The following is a 19,452-nucleotide window of genomic DNA, read 5'->3' on the forward strand; positions in this document are numbered from 1 at the left end:
GAGAGTTATACTCAGCCAGCTCCATCAGAGGGTCAAGCCTCTCCAGCATCAAGGACATCTTCAAAAGGAGGTGTCTCAAGAAGGGGGCATCCATCACTAAAGGCCCTCACCGGACTATTACGGATTGCCAGGTATGATGTTGTGGCCTTCACTGAATCTTGGCTGAAGGATGCTTGTAGTTGGGCGCTGAATGTCCAAGGTTTCATGTTGCATTGAGGGATAGGAAGGTAGGTGGGGGGGGGGGGGGGGGTGGCTCTACTGGTAAAGAATGATCTTTCTACATCATTGGACTCTCGAGGACCGGAAAATTGCAAATGTCACTCCACTCTTTAAGAAAGAAGGCAGGCAGCAGAAAGGAAATTTGAGACCAGTTAGCCTGACCTCAGTAGTACAGTAGTAGGGAGGATATTGCAGTCAATTGTTAAGGACGAGTTTATAGAATACTTGGTGACACAGGACAAGATAGGACAAAGATAGCCTGGTTTCCCTAAGCCTGGCAAGCCTGTTGGAATTCTCTGAGGAGATTACAAGTAAGATAAGTAAAGGATATGTAGTGGATGTTGTATATTTAGACTTTCAGAAGGCTTTTGACAAGGTACTACACATGAGGCTGCTAACCAAGTTAAGAGCCCATGCTATTACAGGAAAGTTACTAACATGGTGAGGACATTGGCTGATTGGTAGGAGGCAGCGAGCAGGAATAAAAGGATTGTTTTCTGGTTGGCTGCCAGTGATTAGTGGTGTTCTGCAGGGGTCGGTGTTGGGACCACTTCTTTTTATGCTGTGTGTAAATGATTTAGACGATGGAATAGATGGCTTTGTTGCCAGGTTGCAGATGATATGAAGATTGGTGGAGGAGCAGGTACTGTTGAGGAAATGGGTAGGATGCAGAAGGACTTAGACAGATTAGGAGAATAGGCAAGAAAGTGGCAAATGAAATACAATGTTGGAAAATGCATGGTCATGCAATTTGGTAGTAGAGATAAATGTGCAGACAATTTTCTTAATGGAGAGAAAATCCAGGAATCTGAGATGCAGAGGTGCTTGGGAGTCCTTTGTGCAAAACACCCTGAAAGTTAACTTGCAGGTTGAGTCAGTGGTGAGGAAGGCAAATGCCATGTTATCATTAATTTCAAGAGGTCCAAAATACAAGAGCAAGAACGTGATGCTGGGGCTTTATAAGGCACTGATGAGGCCTCAGCTTGAGTACTATGAACAGTCTTGGGCCCACATCTGAGAAAAGATGTGCTGGCGTTGGACAGGGTCCAGAGGAGGTTCATAAGGATGATTCCAGGAATGAAAGGGTTATCATATCCAGTTCTGTACTTGCTGGAATTCAGAAGGATGAGGGGAGATCTCATCGAAACCTTTCAAATGTTGAAAGGCCTAGACAGAGTAGATATGGAAAGGATGTTTCCTATGGTGGGAGAGTCCAGGGAAAAAGGGCACACCTCAGGATAGAGGGGGCACCCAATCAAAACAGAGATGCAGAGAAATTTCTTTAGCCAAAGGGTGGTGAATTTGTGGAACTTGTTGCCACATGCAGCTGTGGAGGCTAGGTCATAAGGTGTATTTAAAGCAGAAATTGATAGGTTCTTGATTGGATATGGCATCAAAGGTTACAGGGAGAAGGCTGGGAACTGGGGTTGAGGAGGAGAAAAAGAAAAGAATCAGTCATGATTGAATGGCGGAACAGACTCGATGGGTCAGATGGCCTCATTCTGCTCCTATGTCTTATGGTCTTATGGTCACCATCAGGTACGTGTCCTCTTCTTATTTCTACCACCAAGGAGGAGGTACAGCGGCCTGATGACACACACTTAATGTTTTCTTCCCCTCCACCATCAGATTTTGAATGGTCCATGAACTCAATATTCCTCTTTTAAACTATTTATTTATTTTATTTTTATTGTAACATTATTTTTAAAACCTTGCACTGTACTGCTGCAAATTTCACAACATGACAGTGAAAGCAAACTTGACTTTGATTCTCAACTTGTCTTCTTTACTTTCCAGATGGTAGTAGATGTAGGTTTGAGAAGTACCATTGCAGAAGACATGAGTGATTGAATAGTGCCTTGAAAGTGGGACGCAGTGCAGCTTTGTTCAGCTGTTCTGGACGTTTAAGCTAGTGGATGGGGTACTGATTATACAACAACTTGGGTCCAAATAGAACTGAGGATTTTATGTTTTTGAATGGCACCCATATAGGCAAATGAGAAAGTCCTACCCTTGTTGATTCTGTGGGGTTATGAGTGAATCAGTCACTTTCCATGACATTCCATCCTAGTAACTCCACCTTTACTCACTATCTAAAAATCAAAGAACCTACACAAGATTCCTAGTAGAAATCATTGCATAATATAGAGCTGGAGGTGTAACCTCTATTTACTATGAGTGTTTTGAAATTTGGGCATTAACAATTAGGAATGTACCAACACAAAGAACTAACACGATTACATGGTGGAACAACAACAAAATTCTTTCTTAATGTAGTTGGATGGAAATTTATAGATTACCTGAATTATGAGAGATCCTGCAGAAGAATTAGGAAACTGAGACTTCAGGGAAGCTTCTCACATTGGTCAATACAAACTGAGAAAGATATTGATATTTGTATAGAGAGAGTAAAACACTTTACAGACTTTACTTCAAATACTTCCTAAAATAATGCATACACACAGTATCACTACATAGAATTACCAACAAACTAAGGCTCCGTTCATTCAAAGGTATAAGAAATTGATGAATAAATGAAGCCTCATTTTCTACACTACATACAGTGAGTGCAACCCCATACTACAGTCAGTAGAGAGAATAGATTATGTTCCCTCCCTACTTTTTCAGTCTATTTTGGTGGTCTATATCTCTATTTCCGCATGGCAGGGTGGAGATACTTCTCTACCAAAGGAGGTGTAGGGCATTCCTTCCCTCCGCTAGCCTGCAGGTCATCCTTGGGCAAGGTGTAGCGCCTGCTTAGCCAACATCCCCACCTCCGCCCCCCCCCACCCCCCCCACCCCCCCCCCACGATCAGGGTCACATAAGGCCATGGGAGAAGGTGGTGAATTGTCGTATGAGCAGCTGGTGCATATCATAAGTCCTAGCTATGCCACCTCTGACACCTCTGACTGAAGAGTATTAATAATTACTGGGGTCACCCGAGTTGTAAAGACACTGCCCAGAAGAAGGCAATGGCAAACCACTTCTGTAGAAAAATTTGCCAAGAACAATCATGGTCATGGATAACATATGACACGTACATATGACACTCAAAAACTTCTACAGATGTACGGTGGAGAGCATTCTGACAGGCTGCATCACTGTCTGGTATGGAGGGGCTAGTGCACAGGACCAAAAGAAGCTGCAGAGGGTCATAAATTTAGTCAGCTCCATCTTAGGTACTAGCCTACAAAGTACCCAGGACATCTTCAAGGAACGGTGTCTCAGAAAGGCAGCGTCCATTACTAAGGACCCCCAGCAACCAAGGCATGCCCTTTTCTCATTATTACCATCAGGTAGGAGATACAGAAGCCTGAAGGCACGCACTCAGTGAGTCAAGAACAACTTCTTTCCCTCTGCCATCCGATTTCTAAATGGACATTGAACCCGTGAACACTACCACAATTTCTTAATATAAATTATTTCTGTGCTTGCACAATTTTTAATCTATTCAATATACATGTACTGTAATTGATTAACTTAATTTTTCCTTATATGTTATGTATTGCATTGAACTGCTGCTGCTAAGTTAACAAATTTCACAACACATGCCAGTGATGATGAACCTGATTCCGATATAATGACGATGACAATGATCTCTAATTCATTGATTCATTGATTTATTGACATTTGACTGATTACACCTTAATGAGACTGATCCATGTGAGCGCAATGCCCTCAAAAGGGAATAAGGACATACACTAAAATAAAGAGTAGATTACGAATTTACACCAAAACTACGAGAGCCTCCATACACACACCACAGGAGGCTGATTGACTATCAATGCAGAAAGGGATATCACACAATGACCAAATTAAACAGAGAAGTGACTCTTTGGATTTGCCAAAAACCCGACACATACATATACCAAAACACAGTGAGAAGTGAAACATGCAACAAAACTCTATCTTGACATCAGTGTGTGGAGACTTAAATGAAACTACATAATGTAAAAAAAACCCAGAACAATAAGAGCTCAGAGAGCGGGATTGACCCCATTGCACGATAGACATATAATAAAAGTATAGACCCCTATCATTAACCAAGGGGTCCATGGGCCCCAGGTTGCAAACCCCTGCTCTAGAGTTTGCAGAGAATGGTGGAAAAAATATAAAAACATCCAGTGAGTGAAAGTTCTGTGGGCAAAAATGCCTCGTTAATGAGAACGGTCAGAGGAGAATGACCAGACTGGCTCAAGCAGACAGGAAGGCAACAGTAACTCAACCATCCACGTATTACAACACTGAATATCTGAATGCACAACATGTTGAACCTTGAATTGAATGTGCTAGAACAGCAGAAGACCAGGAATATACAGTCAGTATCCACTTTATTGAGTGCAGGAGGTATCTAATAGAATAGCTAGTGAATGTATATGCAAACTCATTTATGCAAATAGAAACTTGTGAAAACATTTGACTGCTATCTTAATGCACAATTACTCTGTTCACCCACAGTGCAAACCGTAAGGTTTTCTGCAAGTTTTCAAGGCACCCTATTTAAAACAGCAACGCCACATGGATGCACAATTTAGCTGAGGAAGTATTTTTATCACTCACTCATTTGTGGGCATTTTTAAAATCTCCCTTTAATGAAGAAAGTTGGAAAAGTAAGGAATGTCATAGAAATGGAATCAGAAAAGCAGATTCGTAGAAGTTCTGAGTTCCTCTGAACAGTGTTTGCTGCAGATCACAGGAAGAGTCAGGAAAGTCTTTGGAAGGTAGTGAGATTACTAGAGACCACAGCTTGTCACAAATAGTCCTGATGAGATTAGTTGGAAGTTCATACAAACTGGAAAGTGATCTTTATTTTCTGTCCTTACTCAATAATTTGCACTATCTTAACAGTAAATAGCATTGCTATCTTTATATTTAATATATTTTATACCTTTGCCTGGACTGTTGCCACAAAGCAAGAAATTTCACATTATATAAGTCAGCAAAAATAAATCTGATTAGGATATTTACAGTAAATAGTAGTGTGGGCACAGCTATGTGGACTGTTCTGTGATTCACATCATTGGGAATGCTGTATGGAGGAGGCCAGCCGCTCCAATGACTAATGAAACATCCAGAACAGGATTTACTAGCATAGCTAACATCTCAATAACATACTTTATCACCACTTTCAGTCCAAAATCACCACAAAAATTATCATTCTAAATGAAGTAATTAAGGAACCACGAGTTGTGTAGCATGAATAAGCTTGAGGATAAGACCATAAGACGATAACATAGAGGAGCAGAATTAGGCCATTTGGCCGATTGAGTCTGCTCAACCATTTCATTATGACTGATCCAATTTTCCTCTCAGCCCCAACCTCTCATCTCCCCCCTGTATCCCTTCATGTCCTGACCAGTCAAGAATCTATCAACCTCTGCCTTGCATATACATAAAGACTTGACCTCAATAGGTGCCTGTGGCAACAAATTTCACAGATTCACCACTATCTGGCTCTGTGATCTGGAAGCCCAAGAGGAAATCGAGGCTAAGCAACCTGTATCAGATGGGAAACGGAGGTTTCAAGGCAGCTTATTAATTAAGAAGTAATAATCTCCGATAAAAATGGTCAAGGATTGATACAAATATGGTTGGATAATGGAGTTTACGACTTGTACCAGTAGGACTCTTGCGATATGTACTCTGACCTTAGAAGTGTAACAGTTCAGGTGACTGCTGCAGCAACATGGTCTCAGGGAGTTGTAGTGGATGGATGGTACAGAGATAAGCTACTTCACAGCTCCAGAACCTGAGTTCAATCCTGACCATGGATGAACATGCTCTCTCTGCGACCACATGATTTTCTCAAGTACTCCCCGATTCCTCTCGCAAGCTGAAAATGGCTAATTGGAGACTTTAAAGTTGTTTCTTGTGTGGGTGACTGATGTAGTAGCGTTGTCTCATTTGGCTGAATTCATGAGAATTCAGATTTGGCTAAATGACAATAAAACATGAAAATCTGGAGGCAGCTGATGGAGAAGCAAGAGGGGAAAATGCAATCAGTGAGGTGGGGTCAGCACAGTGGGCATAGTGTCTGTAGCTGTACTGTATGGCTCCATAACAATAATGGCTTCTGCGTCCAGGGGCCAATCTGAATCTAATGAGAATACTGAGCTTCCACAGTCTGAATGAGATAATTCTGTCTGCAATTACATTCCTCAATTGCATTTCTGTCTCTCTGCCAGAATCAATGAGCCGTAAGGATTTCCTGCAGATACAATCCTCTCAGAGGGTGACATTAAATCTACTTCCTTTCTCAACAGCTACTTGCAATGTACAGTGCCTTGAACCTCGCAAAATGTTCCAAGCTCTTCTGGCATCGGACACCAGAGAAGTCCGCCTAGCCAGCCAACACTCAGATCAAATCTCACTCAGGAAGAACTTTGTAAAATCAGTGGACTTTGAGCTGTATCATGCAAATTAGATGACAAAATGACTATTATTATTTAAAAAATATAAACTTCTATTTGTGTTTTGAGTTGCTGTCTATGTATGACTGGAATATAAGAATAAAAATGATCTAATTGGTTTGTTTTAACTTCTGTATGAACAAAGATAAGAAATCTTGGGAGTCTTCTGGAGTGTCTGTTTTGTCTTTCAATAAGATTGTGATGAACTATGACTAACCATATTGCAAACTCAACTTTGCGTACCTTTCTACCTATGCTAGCCCTTGCTTACTAAGGATCTATCTACCTCTGCCTTATACATAGTTCCAAGAAGCTGTCTACACCACCTTTTAAAGGAAAGCACTCCAAAAACCCATGATATTCTGAGGGAGGAAAGATAAAGGAGTGGCTCCCTATTTTTGAACAGCAAACCCTGTTTTAAATACTCTGGTTTTGTCATGAAGGGCATGCCCAGAGAATAACTTACAGAAATCAATAAGTGAAAATCACCAGAAATATGCTTAAATGAAAGTGGAAATTGAAAGACCTTGGAACATTAACAAGGTATACATTGTCCCAATGGTAATATTTACAACTGGTGTCAGCCCAAAGGTACGACACATTAGCATTAAACAATTAGGGCTACATATCTTCAGAAAGCCACAATACTAAACACCACTAGAATAGTGCGAAAGTTCCTAGCAATTGATAAGTGAGTGCACTCGGCTATGCCCATACCTCAGGTTTTACCAGCTTGAGCTGAGAAAAAAATTAAAAATAATAATAAACACAATAAATATAAATACATATAGCCTATATAGCTTATATACATAGATTGATTGTATGTCCATAAAGTAATGCTTGGTGGTGTGGAGGGGTGGGTTAGTGGGTGGAGGTGTTGATCAGCCACACTGCTTGGGATAAGTTTCTGTTTTCGAGGCTGGTGGTCCTGCTACGTAGCTTCCTCCCTGATGGGAATTGGACAAGCAGTCCATGAGCAGGTTTGAGGGATCCTTTATAATGCTACTGACCCTTTTCCTGTTCCTTTCTGTATATATGTCCTTGCCTGGTGCCAGTGGTGCAATGGGCAGTTTAGACTACCCGCTTCAGAGGTTTCATGCCTAGCGCAGTGTGACTGCTGGTTAGGATAATCTCTATTGTGTGTCTGTAGAGTATCGTCAGTATGGATGTGCATAGCTCAGCTCTCTTCAGCCTCCTCAGAAGGTGGAAGCATTGGTGAGCCTTCCGGATTGTGTAGGATGTGCTCTGGGACCATGAGAGGTTGTGTGAGATATGCACTCCGAGGACTTTGAAACCTCCTACAGTTTCCACTGCTGTGTCGCTGGCGTGAGTGGTGTGAGTTCTCCTGAAGTCGATAACCATCTCCTTAACACTAAGGAAGAGATTATTCTCTTGGCACGAGGCCACAAGCTCTTCCACCTCCATTCTGTAGGCTGCCTCGTGTTGGACTATAATAATTGAAAGTGGTGCATACAAATGTGTAGGTAGAACCATGCAGGACTCAATATGGAGAGACTCTGGTCGGATCTTAGTAGGTTCCACTTTTTTTGGCATTGTTACCTCCTGGAGAAAACTACCAATAATGAGAGCAAATATTGATCTTATTCAAGAATGAAACAGTACCAATGAAATAAGAAACCATTTTAAGGTCAGCACTGAAAGATAGATACAAAATATCTTCTCCTGGCATACAAATTATAAACAGATAGGAAGAGGAGGGAGCAGCTTTTTAAAGATATAATTCATGAAAGCAGAAAGCATGTCTGAGTTACTGAGTACTCTGCAATTATGTGGCAAGGAAGTTGATGCCAACATCACAGTAACAGGAGGCAGCTCAAATTGATAAAGATATTCCATTAGAATGAATCAGAATCAGGTTTACTATCACTGACATCTGTTGTGAAATTTGTAGATTTGTGACAGCGGTACAGGGCAATACATATTAAAATACTATAAATCGTAATGTATATAAAAAAGAGTAAGTTAAATTAGTGCTAAAAGAGAGCAAAAGTAGTGGGGTAGTGTTCATGGGTTGACTGATTGTCTATTCAAAGGGGAAGAAACTGTTCCTCAAATGTTAAATTGCGTCTTCAGGTTACTGTAGCTCCTCTCTGATGGTGGTAATAAGAACAGAGCATGTCCTGGACAATGGTTGGGGTGGGGGGAGGTGGATTCCTTAATAATGTCTTGTTGTACCTGAAGTAAGCAAGTCTCAAGGACCACATGTTGATAAGAGGAGCAAGTGTGGACATTATATGGGCCTAGTGACAGAGGAATGGGAAAATGCAAATGTTACAAACAGTATTTATGCAAAATAGAAAGAGCAGAGATAATCCTATCAACTGTAAATCAGTTTGTGATATGGAAATTTTTAGAAGTAATAATCCAGGCAAAATAAGCAGTGTGTAGATTAATTCCTTCATGTTGGCATGGATCTGTGAAAATAAAGTTGCGTACCGAAATGATTGAATATTTAGTTAAACTAGAGAGTTGGTTAGGATGACATGGTTTGGTGTAAGATCATTTAAAAGGCATTTGGAAAAACATCCCAGGTGGTACGCAATCCAAGACTGTGGAGTAATTATCTTGGATGCTTTTGTTGTGATCGCAAGACCCTGTTGGGTGTTGGTAACGCAGAACACTGCGATTCTGATCCACTGGTTCATTGGCGAACCTGATGGCGGGGGAGCTGCATGGCCTCAGTTGTGGCACGGATAAGGCCCTCCTTCATGCCTCTGGGTTGCCTGTTGCAGCTGCCGATGAAGGAGATGCTGGAGTTGGTGGTGTGCTGTTGGATTCCACGCTGGGTTGGCGGCTAGCCCCTCCCATCGTTGCTGCCCTCCTGTGTTCGCTCAATGAGAGTCAAGTTGGATTGCGTTTGTCGGCAGCTGCATTACGTGATATGAGGAACTGCTATGGCTTTGTTCCACAGAAACATGGCTCCAGGACAACACCTATGCCCCATCAATCTGTAGACCATGACCCTCAGGGTCTTGCACTATATATATTTTGTAACTGTATGTTATTCTGCTATCATAATTATATGTGCCTCATGTGCATTATTCTGTGTGTATCTGTTGATTCTGTGTTTTGCACCTTGCACCCAGAGGAACACTTTTTCATTTGGTTGCATTCACATGTATGGTTGAATGATAATTAAACTTGAACTTGAGACGAAGCTCAAACTCATGGAATAAAAAGCACGATGGCAGCACGAATAAGAAACTAGCCTAGAAAAGGACAGCAGTTAGTAAATTTTCTTTTGTGTGGGATGCACTGAATTAAGAACACAACAGTGGCACTCCCCAGAAGTCAAGGCAATGCGTCAATCACTTCCAGTCAAAGTAAATAGATTATCAAAATGACATATATATGATGTTTCCTATAGTGATGGAGTATAGGACCAAAGGGTGCAGCCTCAGAATAGGACATTCCTTTAGAGCAGAAATGAGGAGGAAACCTTTCAGCCAAAGGGTGGTGAATTTGTGGAATTCATTGCTACAGATGGCTGTCGAAGCCAAGTCATTAGGTATATTTAATGCGAAGATTGATACGTTCTTTATTGAAGTAGCACACACAAAATGCTGGAGGAGCTCAGTAGGCTAGGCAACACCTATGGAAAAGGAGTACACTTAATTTTTCAGCCCGAGACCCTTCAGCAGAACAGGGTGGAAAATGGTGAGGAGTCAGAGTTAAAAGGGTGGGGGGAAGGGAGGGAGAAACACAAGGTGATAGGTGAAACTGAGAGTTGGGGGGAAGGGTGAAGTAAAGATCTGAGAAGTTGATTAGTTACAGAGATACAGAGCTAGAGAAGGGAGAATCTAATAGGAGAGGACAGAAAGCCATGTAAGAAAGTAAAAGGGGGAAGGAGCACCAGAGGGAGGCAATAGCCAGGCAACGAGATAAAGTGAGCGAGGGAAAGGGAATGGGGTTTGAGGGGGGCATTACTGGAAGGTTGAGAAATCGATGTTCACGCCATCAAGTTGGAGGCTACCCAGACGGAATAGAAGGTCTTGCTCCTCCAACATCAGAGAAGGCCACAGATAGACATATTCGAATGGGAATAGGAAATAGAATTAAAACTGATGGCCACTGGGAGATTCTTCTTTCTCTGGCAATGGAGCGAAGCAGTCTCCCAATCTTCATTGTGTCTCATCAATATACAAGATGCCACACTGGAAGCACCAGATACAAAAGATAAGCCTAATAGACTCACTGGTGAAGTGTCACCTCACCTTATGTGCTGGATGCGGAGACTGATGGGGTGGTAGTGAGGACAAAAGGATCCCTGTCCCTGGTGGGGTGGCAGGAGGATGGGGAGGATGGGGTGAGGGCAGATGTGAGCAAAATGGAAGAGATGCAATTGAGGGCATCATTGATGATGAAGGAAGGGAAGCCTGTTTTTTCGAAGAAGGAGGGCATTTCCTTCGTTCTGGAATGAAAAGCCTCTTCCTGAAGGCAGATGTGGCAGAAAAGGAGAAATTGAGAGAAGGGCATTTTTACAAGTAACATGGTGGGAGGAGGTATAGTCCAGGTGGTAGTGAGAGTTAGTGGATTTGTAATAGGCATCAGTGGATGAAGTGTTTCTAGAGATAGAGGCAGAGAGATTGAGAAAGGGGAGCAAATTGCTGGAAGTGGACCAGGTAAATTACATTCTTTATCATTAAGGTTACAGGAAGAAGGCAGCAGAGTGGTTATGGGGATGTGGCCCTTCATTGATTCTATTCTGGTTATTATTCTGGTGTGCATTTATTGAGTATGCCCACAGAAAATGAATCTCAAGGAGTGTATATGGTGGTGCTTATGTACATTAATAATAAAATTACTTTGAAGTTTAAGAAGGATAATAAATCCTTCTTAACTCCATGGGCCAAATAGCCTAATTCTGCTCCTCTGTCTGATGTTCTTAGACTACTTGTAGTTATTAATAATAAAATTACTTTGAACTTTAAGAAGGATAATAAATCCTTCTTAACTCCATGGGCCAAATAGCCTAATTCTGCTCCTCTGTCTGATGTTCTTAGACTACCCTAAGAGCCACTTACTTGTAGGCATTTACAAGAAAATACAAAATATAATAGAATTTATGGAAAAACCTTACAAAAGCAAAGACTGACAAACAACTGATGTGCAAAAGAAGACAAACTGTGCAACTAAATAAATAAATAAATAAATAAATAAATAAATAGATAGATAGATAGATAAATAATACAGAGAACATGAGTTGTAGACTCCTTGAAAGTGAGTCTGCATGTTGAGGAGCTAGTTTACCATTGAAGTGAGTGAAGTTATCCCTTCTGGTTCAGAAGCTTGATGTTTGTAGGGTAATAACTGTTCCTGAACCTGGTGGTGTGTGACCTAAGACTCCTGTACCTCTTACCTGATAGTAATATTAAGAAGAGAGCATGGCCTGGATGGTGGAGGTGTTTGATGATGGATACTGCTTTCTTGTGCCAGTGTTCCATATAAGAGTTTGCAGATCACAGAAAACTTGGAAATAGGGCAAGCAGTAATGGAGACAATAATAGCTGAAGAGGACATAATCAAGCTGGTGGAATGAGAAGGCAAATGGCAGATGAAACTTAATAGAAGAAGGATCCCAAATGGTACAAATGGGCATGGGGAGAATGTTTCAGATAGTGAGGGAACTTAGGACCAGAGGGCACAATCTCAGAATACAAGGATATCAGTTTATAAAAGAAACAAGGAGAAATTTCTTCAGCTAGATGGTGATTCTGCAGGGTTCATTGCCACAGGTAGCAATGGAGGCCAAGTCATTGGGTATATTTAAAGTGGAGTTGATAGGTCTTGATTAGTTAGGGTGTTAAAGACTATGGGGAGAAGGCAGAAGAGGGTTAAGAGGGATGATAATAAAATGGTGGAGTGGACTTGATAGGCCAAATTCTGCTCCTATGTTTTATGGTCTTGGTAGGAAGAACAAAGAGAGGGAATATAACAATCACAATCCTAGTGTGTGCACAGGAGCAGAAAGACCTTGACGCATGAACATAGCTTTGAAAACCCCACGGCAGGTTGAAAATGCAATTAACAGTGCATCAAAATAGATTTTATAAATAGAATGCAAAAGTGAGCAAAAATTGATTAAAATGCTCATTTAGCCTGAAATAGAATGTGCCATTCAATTTTGGAGACTGCACTTGGGAAAGTACAGGAAGTTTTGGAAAGGGTCCAAATAATTCCAGGGGCAAGGAACATGCTGCAGGTGTAAGCTACCACAGCTGGGGCCATTCTGCATACAATAGAGAATGTGGCAAAAGATGTGCTAGAGGGCTTTGAACTTCGGAGATGCCCAGACTCCAGGTAGAATATACACAGTATGAAGTTATTCCCTTTGATGAAATGGCCAAGAACAAAATAAAACAGGTTTAGATCAACAAAGCTATTACAAGAGAAAAAAATATTATTTACTATTGCAAAAACTTTTACAATATGACACCGCCGAGCCATTGAGTCTATTTTAAGTGGAGGCTGATAGTTCTTGATTATTAAAGGCGTCAAAGGTCACGGGAAGAAGGAATGACAGTGTGGTTGAGAGGGAAAATAAATCAGCCAATCTTAAATGGCGGAGCAGAAACATTGTGCTGAAGGTATAACTCTGTTCAATGTCTTATGTATTTATGTATCTTCAAGCCTATTGCCTGACGAGGTGAAGTTAGATAAAAATAGATTCAATCTATCTATCAGGATATAACAGTTAACACTAAAAAAAAACCAGATTTGTAGGATTACTGAAAAGAAAACTCCATAGGGACTGGAAACGGGTGAGCTGTAAACATTTTATGATACGATCTACGCGGAGAGTGTGAACTCACGGGTATCAGGTCAGAGAGTGGGTGTGTGAGTGATAGAGACCCTGGCGGGAGTGGTCAGTCAGTTCAAAGTCGGAGTCGGCCTTGCACGGACTGCGAGGCAAAGAGCGAGACCCCAGATAGCCCAGAATTACAGGGAGCTGGCAGATGTGAGGAAGGTGGTGGCTAAAAGCTCAGAGAGGCCGGTGAGGACTGGCCATTCTGCATTTGCGAAGTGTTCGGAACACCCTGTGAATGGGTCTATAGGTCCCACAATACCCGCGCTCCCCATGCCCCGAAGAATCTAACGCATTGCGAAATGAACAGAGTGAAGGACCACCTACAGGGAAGTGGATGGTCAGCCTAGATCTCCACTGACAGCAGCAACAACAACAACACGGAATCCAACATGAAAGACGCCATATAGACTATACAGAGAAGACTCTGATAAAAGGTACCCAGAGCGTGAACCAACATTCAAGCTTTCCACGTGAATAATGAGCAGATACCTGTAAATGTACTGGTCCACTAATGTACTGGAGCCAACGGAACAACTACAGATCCTGAAAGAGGCCGGGGCCTGACGGGGTAACTTAGCGGTCACCACAACAACCTAAACGGCCGTGCAGAAACCTGGACACATCCTTAACCACACAGACGGAAACAACGCACACTCTCTGGAACTTGACAAGGAGCAATTCCGTGTACATGGAAAGGTCTCAATAGTATAATTAAGCAATTTCACGGTTAGATGCTAGAAAAATATCCTTTAGTTGAAGAGCCGCCCTCCAACCTAGTTGAGCGGGACCTCACTGAACTGCAGGTACCGTGGGGGGCGGGGGGCATAAGCAAAAAATTAGCGCAGTGTGGTATGAATGGTCTAGACAATCTTCTTAACTCGTCCCAACTTTTTATTTTTACGTTATTACTAATTTTAACATGTACTGTTAAACACAAGATAGTCATGTAGTTTGTTTCGTTCCATTCAGTATGTACATTCGCGATTTGCTTCCGACAGTAATTTTATTTAAAGGGGGCAGCTTGCACATTGACCAGACTCAACACACACCAGTTATTTAAAACCGTTCTGTTGAAATAATATAGAAATATTGAGTTGGCTTCGGTCATAATAGACAGAAAGAAACATTGGAAAAGTTAAATATTTAAGATAGCATATCATTCTCCAGAACATTTTTTCTACTCATAGCATAAACACATTTTCGATTATGGCGCTGCTACACAATATCAACTGCTATTTATATTTGAAGTTTATAACACAGAGTAAACATACAGTCACAATCATTCGCTGCTGGTAAACGGTCAGTTACAAAATGACAACGGGCTGACCACAATAGTCGAAATAAAAACAGTGAAAGCCGAGCATACTAGGGATGTCTAGCTGCATAAATGGAGAGGCAGAATCAACACTTTATGATGATAGTTATGTCTAGCATCTGAGTCTGTTTTTACACAGGTGTTGCCTGACCTGTTGAGTACAGCATTTACAACTACATAAGCGACTTTTGCGACACCTACACAGTACTAGCAACACACACAAAATGCTGGAGGAACTCAGCAGGCCAGGCAGCATCTGTGGAAAAGAGTACAGTCGACCCTTCAGCAGAATGCTGGAGCAACTCAGCCTGTCCGGCCCCGAATAAACAAACAATCGATGTTTCAGGCCAAGACCCTTCATCAGGATGGATTCTGAACGGGTCTCAGCACGAAACTTCGACTGTTTATTCATTTCCATGGATGCTGTTTGACCTGCTGAGTTCCTCCTGCATTTTGTGTGCATTGCTTTGGAATTCTCGCATCTGCAGAATCTCTGGTCTTTTTTTTTTAACTTTATTTAGCGGCTGTTCAGATCAGTTTATACCCAATTGTCTGTAATCCCTTAAGAATGTTCATTAACTTTTGGAAAGTGAACATTGCTTTAGCAGGTACAAAGAAACCACTCAAAAACGCTTAAAATCATTATGCATTTTAAAGAGCGGCACTGCGCGTTATTGAAGAAAGAAAATTAGTTTAAGTCTGTTCGGAATAAACACGTTAATTCTTAAAGATGTGCGCTTAAATTTCAATGTGTAGACTGGGATTTGTAGCTGAGATAAATAAAATCGCATTAAGCTAAATCGATCATATGATCGAGGTATTAAAGTAATATGATTGTAAGATCATAGCATCGAAGCCGTTGATTTAATGTAAATAGTAAAGCGATTAGAAGGTCTTGAGGATTTTCGCTCCTCAGGAAATAGCAGGGGTTTAAACTCGCTGTCCGAAAGGGCGTTGAATGCAAGAACCATTTAGGAATTGAAATGTTGGATCAGTCTATATTACTCTTTTTTTCTGTGGGGATAAACGGGATGGAGCGAATAGACCTCTGGATAGAATTAATCAGTATGATTTTATGATAATTAATCTGTTTACCTCATACTTAGAAGTGAATATATTAATAACTTTTATAGCCCGTTTTCCAGTTGAATTTATTTCACAACCTACAAAGCAATTCCAATAAAATGGTTTTGGGCCGTACACTGAGAATACACTACAATGCTTTCTATAATATTAAACATAAATGTGGCGTTTTGCTTCCAGTAACAGGAAATTCTGAACGCAGAAATGTCTCTTTCCAACACACGCTTACTTACTTACTTACAAGCACACACACAGTTTCGCTGTCTCCCTTAATTAAGTAGTTATTTACATTATCAGTCGAAGACAAACAGTACAGGCTGACATTTTCTTTTCACTTGATTGCCCCTCCCTACAAACCTCCCCCTCACGTCTCAAGTCGGCAAACTCCATAGGTCATTGTGTTGGCCTGAAACCGAGCAGACGCGACTAATGCAATCATCAAGCTGATCTAAATTATATTAAAATAATCTACTAAAGGGGGATTTTACTGTTTACCGTTTAGATATAATTAAATTTAAGTCGCTGTCAGGAGCCAGTTATGACCAACTAAGAGACGACAAACACCACAATTGCTCGCAGTACAATCAGCTCATTTACTGCTCATCTTTGAGATAATTATATCTTCACAGTCTCGATATCCTCATCTGTTAATCAAATTCGTTGCGGCCTTTCACAACATCAACAGAACGAACTTACTTCGAAAATAGTTATGACATTTTTTTGTTTATTTTTAGACTAAGTAAAATTGTGATTTCCCCGGCTCGTTTGTTTTTACTTGAAATTCTCACAGTTTAAAGACTTGAAAGAGATCAAGGCTGGTTGTCTGTTGCTTTTACGAAACTCACCTGAAATTGCCGATATTGTCGTTGGGAACGCGAAATTTCGCGACACGACATAAAGTTATTTGTCGGCAACAAATTAAAGATCGCGATGCTGCTGCCAATCGAGATGTGAGCATGAAGACAGCGTCCGAGTAAAAGCAAAAATAACTCCCTGCGTAAGTGTTAAGATAACTCCTTGCACTGACGGAGATGCAATTATCTTCAGTTTAAAAAAAACATTTTTCAATGGCCAAAACTGTAAATGAAAAGATTCATATTAGAAATTCTTTCTGAAGAAATAAATATAGCGGTGATATAATACCCCCCAACACTACCACCACCAAAATAAACAATTAAATAAACCAAATTAAAGCAATTAAATAACACGGGCGAAGAACCATTCTGAACTTGCTGTAAAATGTCTCTAAGGTGCTCATTACTGGGGAACGTTTGGCTCAAGGTCGTTTTGTAAAAATAAATGTGTAATAAATGGAATTTTAATATTTTTACAGAATTCAATAACGCGTGGCCTTTTTAGCTTGAGATGTTGTTTGTAAAGTAATTTGCAGATTATTTTACATATCAAAATCAGAATCAGGTTGAATGTCACCGGCATATCCACAGTAACCTATCAATATTATAATGTTTTATAAATTATAATTAAAAAGGAAAGAAGTGACCAGTTGAACTGACTTGTAACGCGCTGTTGTCCGGTTCAGGGATGATGGAGGTAGAACAGCGACCGCAGTTCAACCTGACCCATGTTACCTTAACTGGGCTGTAACTGGATTTCTTTTCTGTAATGAAAATCCATGCTGATCTCAGACGAGATCTTTTTAAAGAGGTTATGAATGCTACCAGGATTTGCTGTAGAGTATGGAGATATTGCACTAAAGGGAGAATGAGCAGAGAATGAAGGCTGAGGAAACACCAGCAAAAGCTTTTGCTTACTCAACTCGTTCTGAAAAAATCATGCGCGTTTAATCCATGCCACGGATTCTAGCAATCTTATTACCTGGCTGGTATGGAAACAAACGCTTTCCAACTATCCTTTGTGACTTAGAAACGCCAGGTCAGAAAGAATCCTCAATTGTCTATACAGCGGCACAGAGCTTCTTCCCTGGATCGGTCATATTCCCATACTTAGGCCGGATTATCTATTCCAACAGCGAGCTGTAGTATGGACAAGAAAGAAAGAAAGATACAATCTCCCCTCTTTTATTCCCCATAAAATCAGAGACTTGGAACAATATACCAAGTCAAAAACTAACAACACTGGATTAGATGGAAACGATTATTTATCTCAGGATCATAAATAGAAGAATTATACTCTGTAAAATTCTTTAAATCAGAATATTAGAAGTGAAACTCTTGCATTTATATGGCACTTTTCATGCACTTGGCGGAATATCCCAGAGCGATTTGCTACCGGAAAACTTACACGGATGTGCTAACGATTTCTGTCATGTTACACCTATTGAAGCCATATCGAGGGTTAGGTGCCGTGTACTTAGATGTAAATACATTTCTTATACTTTGTTTTTTACGCGAAATGATTTTAATATATTCAAACTGTTTGAACTAATCTCTCACTGCGGTGAGGTTAGCATGTGAATTCAGCACTTTGGAGCGGGAGCAGTAGATAGACTAACTGAAAATTTAAATGTAAACTCCAAGGGCTGTTAAACGCGGCGTCCTGTCATTGTCGGTCACGGGGCGTGCTCGCTGTTTTGTTAACGCACTTTCACAGTTTGCATAACTTGAGACTTAATATTCAAATCTGATGTGAGTTGGAAATTGATCTCGATTAATATTAAACAAGCGCTGCTTTCAGACATGCGCGTCACAAGGTTATAGATGAATTCCACACTTTGTCATGTTCTGCTCTAGAACATAGAAACAGACTTCTTGACAGCGTTCAGTAAGGAAGCAATGCCCATAAACACAAAGATGTCAGAACGGAGTCCCATAGAAATCAGAATTCTTACACGTTAAACTTGTCAGTTATTGTCTTAATAGTTCACATTAGAATTACCGTGTTCCCTTTTTGTATTTAGGCATTTCCCTGTTCTATAGACCTCATGGAGTGAATCGAGAATATCTGACTCGTGCAATATATTTTCAGGAACAGTTCCTTCACTTTACTATTGCTATTTTGTCATTTTGTTCCTTTTTCAAAATCAAGTATTAAGTTGATGCTTGAGTAGGAATCCGTGTAATCTGATTTCACATTGTTAGCGCTCTTCAAATTGGATTAGGACGCCAAACGAATGGGTTCCCTGTCTCTTTAAGAAGTGTTCTGCTATGTAAATACAGTGGTGGAGGAGGTGGAGGAGGAGGAGGAGGAGGAGGAGGGCCTGCGTCACGTGATCCCAGAGCTACAATTAGCTCAGTGAATTGGCAGGGTCGGAGCGGAGAAAAACACAGGCAGCTTTCTGAAACAAGTCACCAATCAAGATAGGAGACAGGTCAGTCGGTATCAGAAGCTCCGCGCGCAACAGTTCCCTCGCCGCTCAGGTCGTACTGACAAATTGCAATCTCCACCCTGCAATCTTGGATACTGGTACAACAACGATAAAGAAGGGAAAAAGAGAATTTTCGGTTATTTTAATTTTTCCACTCAGTCCAACGGCCGGCTGCTTTGGATTCGATCGTAAGTATTCTGTTAAAGGTAACCCCCCCAGCCAATGAATCTGCCGGCTGGAGGTTTTTTCCCCCCTTATCTGTCAGGTTACCTTATCGCATAGATAGAGGATGCCATGTAAAACCTTAAC

At 41.0% G+C, this 19,452-nt stretch overlaps 1 protein-coding gene across 6 annotated transcripts in view; it reads left to right on the top strand.

The window, feature by feature from the left end:
- The first annotated feature begins 13,183 nt into the window (after window positions 1-13,183).
- The window catches only part of gata5 (GATA binding protein 5), a 28,840-nt gene continuing 22,571 nt past the window's right edge, over window positions 13,184-19,452 (top strand). For 2 of the 6 annotated variants that reach the window (XM_073061936.1, XM_073061942.1), the window contains exon 1: window positions 19,085-19,331. The gene's annotated coding sequence lies outside the window, so the exon portion shown is untranslated. Of the gene's footprint in view, window positions 13,239-13,618; window positions 14,156-16,722; window positions 16,855-19,084; window positions 19,332-19,452 lie in introns of those variants that run through there. The other 4 variants (XM_073061940.1, XM_073061937.1, XM_073061939.1 and 1 more) reach the window with 4 other exon arrangements.

Source organism: Hemitrygon akajei, chromosome 11 (genome assembly GCF_048418815.1).
Source record: "Hemitrygon akajei chromosome 11, sHemAka1.3, whole genome shotgun sequence".
Lineage (NCBI taxonomy): Eukaryota > Metazoa > Chordata > Chondrichthyes > Myliobatiformes > Dasyatidae > Hemitrygon > Hemitrygon akajei.